Raw genomic sequence first — 6,050 nt, 5'->3', positions numbered from 1 at the left:
TTTAAGCACTAAACTAGTTTTCACCGTTTGTGGAGGAAAAAAAGTACGTTGTTTAATGAGCAGGGCCTAAAAAGCAGGTTATGAAATACATATATATTGCAAGAAGTCTTTGCCAGTATTTCCTGTTTCAAAGATAATTCAGGATTATATTGCAATGCCTGTAATTGAGTGTTTCTTACCGTTTGCCCTTCTGTGCACTTGCTTTGTTTGAAATTATGTCAAATGTTTTGGTTCACTCCCTTGCTCTCGTTTATGTAGGTGGAACCGATCATAAGTTCTGACTACTTTTGCTTCTGACAATATCAAAGTAACATAGAAGTACCTGCAGCTTGTTGAAAGGGAATTAATTTTGTGCTTGCTCCTTAGTTTCAGCTTCCTGAATAAATTTTTGTTGTGAATTTTTTTTTGGGAAAAAACCTATTGAATCAACAAATACAGAGATAGGCTCCAGTATAGTGTACCTGAAAAATTATTTTATAATGTTCACATTATTACAGAAACCACAACATCCGTCAAACTGTTGATGAAAAAGATATCTGCTGAAACATTTACATTTCCTTCCTAATGATTATGTGCCAAAGTAGCTCAGTGTGTGTTGCCTTTGCTTTTAATTTTCAGTTTTCAGAATTTAGATGAGACTGCGTGCGGAAGCACTGAGTCTTTGTTGCAACACTTGTTCCTTTATGTGTGTATTCAGTGACCTGGGGTCTTTCAGATGGAGTGGGGTTAATGTGTTGCAGTCTTTAAAAGCTCATTTAGCATATGATGATATGTAAAACCAGGCATATTAGAACATTTGAGTATATAATATAAATGTAAATCAACATAAGACATATGAAATGTGCTGGTCTGAAGTAACTGTAACTTTCAAGTGTTTCCATTCCAGGCAAGGAAAATCAGAACTCACGTGCAATGAAATATATATTGTGGAATAGGTAAAACCTCTCCTCCTTAGCTGGAGGGATACAAGAATAGGCATTTCTGGATCTTCAGTTGTGATTAAAACTTTAATAAGAACAACCTTTAATTTAAATTAATATTATATATATGCAAGCAGTGCATGTCTGTAATCATTCACTCAAATACTTTGTGAGTTCCTAATGGTAGTGAGTTTTCTGAGTTACTCTGCTGTTCATTTTGTCAGTGTCTTTGAGCAGCTGATTTGAGCATTAAAAGAGATGATGAGCAAATGCTCTTCTATTGTCTTGAGGACTCTGATCATTTTACCACCTAACTATCCTAGGTTTATTATATTGCTGTTTCTTTTTTTCAAGTTGATGTTCTGATTTAATAAAATGATTCTTTTGTTGTTGTTGTCTCTTTGTTGTGTTGTTGTTGGGTTTTTGTTGGTTTGTTTGGGGTTTTTTGGGAGTTGATTTTTTTTTTTTAGCTGCTGATTTTGATGAAATTATGTGTCTGCATGTCTAGATGGGTTGCTTCTCTTTGTACACTGTGCTGACCATGCATAAAGCACTGTGCTGTGACATAGCTGTGTTTTATTGATGAAGGAATATCTACGAATGTTTTGGTTGTCTCCCCGGCTCAGTGGTGTGGGCTTGGCTCAAGAAGAGCAGGAGAGATTTGAAGTTCTCCACTTGGACTTCTGCACCTCAGTGTGGTGAACAAGTGGCCAGGAACAACCAGGAAAAGCTGCTGTAGCTTAGAATGTGCAGAGTGCCCTAGAGCCAGAGCCTTTGGTTTTCATGAAGGGAGTGATGACTCGTGTCCCAAATGACTTCACATGACACCTAAGTCAATTCATGCTTCACTTTGTGATAGGCGTTTGTCACCTGCTCCTGTAAGGACCCTGCCGCAGTGTAAGTGAGCAGGGCCATTTGTTCAGCACTGTTACCTTTTCTCACCTCTTTGATCTATAAACCCAGAGAACAGACTGAAGTTCATTCTAGTCTAAGGTTGTCTTTGGTAGTCAGTTAAAAAACTCCCTGGCTCAGTAACTATATTGTTGTTTTGTCTATTTCTGCCTTCTGCTGTTTGTTTTGAATCAGCTCTTTAAAGTCATGCCAGGAGCTATACATAATATTTGTGAAACCCTTCCTTTTGCTGGAATTACTGCATCAAATTTGTACTTAATAGGGATTTTGAGAACTTTTCTCACTATGCTCAGTTTTTTCTTTTCATCCCTCCTTTTTCTGCCAACTGATTGTGGCTTGGTGGAGCTGATTTTATTTTCCCCTGGCGAACTTGGGGACCTTTTTGTCTTTTATGAAATGCTTTCTAAGTGAGTTCATTAAGCCTTCTTCATTATCTTAAACCTCTCACTCATCAGTAATCATATCTAGCTTTTACAGCAGCATCCAAACTTGTATCTTGTTTGGTGTTTGTTTTAAAATTTCATTTCATAAAATATTTCATCTTATTTATTCTGTTTTTGTAAAGGGGATAAAAAGGAAAAATCTAACATATTGGCTTTTAAATTAGGACTGTTTAAAATAAAGGAAACAGTAGAATTATGGAAAAAGTTAGTATTACCATCAAGAAGAAACAGGAATGAAGTGGGCAACTAGATTTTTCACATATATTAGAAGATAGAAGCTAGGTCAGTAAGTTGGTATTAGATAAGAATATTTTAATTAATTATCTGATTAATATGGTACATATGTAAAATTACTTTGTAATTTAAATTTAGATAGCCAGTTGGAAAGGATGCTATCAAATACTATTTTATAGAATATATGAAATGTTTAATTAAGCAGTAAAGCAATATAAACCATCTGCTTCTGTTGAAATAGCCAAGATGTTAGAAAGCTATTTATTTTAATTTAAAACATCTATGCATTTTTGATTGCTTTAAAATTAGCATTCAGCTTTCATAAGGACTAGCTTATTTTTTCCCTGCAGTGAAATATGCAATAACTGTTAATGAAGAGGACTTTGAACAGAAATTCTGTTCATTTAGCACATTTTGAACTTCATTTTAACATACCAATTTTTGTCCGCGAAGTTTCTTGTTCTTGCTAGTGCTTTAAAGATCAAAAGCTGCAGTTTGATGCTTTCTGTACATTGTATGGTGGGTAATTTATGAGGAACTGGGTTTTATTGTATTCCATTCATCAGCTGGGCCTTTTACTCCAAATTATTTCCTTGATGCTCAGTAGCTGAAAGTGTCATGAGATGCAGCTCTTTCAGGCCAGAGTGCTGCAGACTAGCTCATCTTGCAGGCTGCTAAGAGTCAACATGAACTCCCAGAATCATGTAACTTGTGTCTCCTGGCAGGAGAAGGGGTGTGAGCAGAAGGGATATGTCTCTTCAGTCATTCCCCGTGGCAAAATTCCTGGGGGATCCTTGCACAAATGAAAACCACCTGCCAAATCCCAATTAGAACCTAAACATTCTAAGGAGCTCACAAGGAATTCCCTATCCTTGTTAGCAGGTTTTCAAAATCTGTAAATGGAGCATGGTGAATTGAACAGGCAAAGCTGTATTTGTCTGGAACTTCCAGATTTATTTGGAGGTTCTCTGATGCAGTTGGAAAGCTGTTTGCAGGGTGGTTTGTGCCAGTTTTGAAAAGATGAGGAGATAAAATGAGGTATAGCTGTGGGGGCAGAAGTTTCCTGTAACGTATTCTTCACAGTCTAGGGGTTTCTTTACAGACCTTGAAGACAAAAATAAGCTTTCTGTCTGACATGGTCTGCCAGTTGTTGATATTTAATTCCTGGCTATGGTGTTATAAAGTGTTTTTCTCCTTGTGCATGCCAGGGGCTTGCATCTCACTTTGTTTCCTAATAGCTTCACAGCAATCTTTATAACTGCTTTGATGCACAGTTCTATATATACAGACACTGTTATAAGAACATAGAGTGTTAACACCTGTGCTTTTGTAAATCAAAATAGGACAAATAAGCCATGAGATCCAATATTTTTCAGGATTTTCAGGCATCTTAGGTGAAGAGGCATTCAGAGATGACTTCACTATAGTTGGCTAAAAGGGTAAAAGTGTTGACAGAATTGATTCCAATACCCCTGTCTTCCCTTCCTCTGTAATGGTGTAAGAGCTTTTCCTAATTCAGTAATAATTTAAGGATGGGGTGACTAATTTGTATGCAAGGCATCTATAAACTTGACTGGCTCTTAAAAAGCTCCACATCTGCAGTGAGACGTCACAGAGAGGGACACACAAACCGCAGCAGTGCAGCAGCTGGTGGAGCTATCTGAGTATCCTTGAAGTTTTTATTAAAGAAAACAGAAATAAACCCCAAGATTACAGCTCTTCAAAAAGTCTAAATCAAAGCAGAAACCGTGAAAAATGATGATAGATTTGTCGCATTGGAAAAGAGTGGCAGTCATCTGTCAATGTACCAAAAAAACAGCAAAAAAATGAAAGGTGTTCTTAATATTCACAGTATTTAGTCAATATTTTACAAGATGGGCTCTCTGCTTCTCCTTTATCATTTAAACTTCGCTTTGGGGGTTTCAGAGTTTTAGCAGTCTGCTCTGATTCTGCTGACTTACAGCCACTTTTTGTGCTGCACTGGCCCCTTTCTGGCAATTTGGAACTGTTTGGAAACAAAACAAAGCATCCCTATTGCACTACAGAGATTTCCCATCTCCACAAACTGCATACTACAGCTATGGCCCATGAAAAGAAAGTCAAATTATTGACTTTAAGCTGATGATATGAGTTAGGAAAAAATGAGACAAGTCTGTTTCTCCTGCTTCCTGCCTTCACTGCAGAGCTTTCTTGTTCCTTAATGTTAGGGCAGCTGGTGTGTGTGCATGTGTGGCTGGATGACTTGCTCTGGGCTGAAACACAGATTTTTCTGCTCCCAATTGAGGGGTTTATGCCTGGGTGCTGTGTTCTTTATGGAGTGCAGATATTCCTGTAGACCCTTTAGTCCAAATCTAGCTACTTGGACTAGGAAAAGACGTGTTCACGGGAAGCAGAGCCAAAAGTTAGAAGGAAATCAGTGGTTGGGCAAATTTGGTTGGAGAAGGGATGTTTTGAGGCTAGGAGATAAGTCATGCTTTTGAAGACAGTGAAAGGGACTGCTTGGGTATACTGGTTTAGTTATTTAAAGATTACTACCTTTCTGTATTAATGCCTCAGGCTGTGATCTTTTGGTCTCACTGATGAACACTTTTTCATAAAAATAGCCTTGGGCATCATGAGCATCATTCTTGTAAAGTGGGTGACTTTTCAGAGCAAGCTCTGTGGTGTTATTTGCACAGGGTTGGTGTACAAGTCTGTCAGAATTGCACTCTGTTTGTCTTTGTGCTTCAGTAGTTCCTCATGGCTGTTGCATTTCCTCTAACCTGAACCATTGGAAACCATACATCCTCAATTTATCTCTACGTGTTCTCCTGCTCACTATGGCAGCTTGTCTGCGGACTAGAAACACAACTGCTCCATACAGCAGTCATTCTTTTGGTTTTATTTAGTATTTTACTATTGAAGAATGAATCAGGTGTTTTACTGGTGGTTTCTGGGGAGTTGATGCTGTCCCTCCCACACTGCAAACAGGTAGAGGTTTATCCATCATGGATGTGTTCTAGAATGAAACACCAAATTGCATACACTTGGATTCTGTGTTAACATGACCTCTTCAACCTGTATTGTAGCTGTCTTAACATACAATGGGGGTTTTGCTTTAGGTATCGTGCTTAACTTGGTTCTGAAGGTGGCATTGGGAGGAAAAGCATTCACTTCCACTGGTATGTCATATACATTGCTTATACATCTGACTGTACAGGGTGCTGCAGTTTAAGCCTTTGAGGTAGTACAGAGAATTTAAAACTGATTTATTTGCATTGCTACTTTGTTTACATTGTATTTATTACTTCGGATGAAAAGAAAATGTTTAAACTCCCAGTGGATAAACCAAATGCATTATTTTAAATTTCTTATGATTCATATTCAGATATCTTTAATGAGCCTGAGGAATGACTGGCAACTAAACTTGCCTCATTAATTTAAAACTAATGTTAATAGCATTATTTTTATCTGCATTCCTTTAAAATTGTTCCCTCTGCTCCTGTTACATTCATGATCTATAAACAGATTCTTAATTCATGCTTTGAATCATCATATAACT

This window comes from Serinus canaria, chromosome 7 (genome assembly GCF_022539315.1).
Source record: "Serinus canaria isolate serCan28SL12 chromosome 7, serCan2020, whole genome shotgun sequence".
Lineage (NCBI taxonomy): Eukaryota > Metazoa > Chordata > Aves > Passeriformes > Fringillidae > Serinus > Serinus canaria.
Note: the sequence above shows the minus strand (reverse complement) of the source record.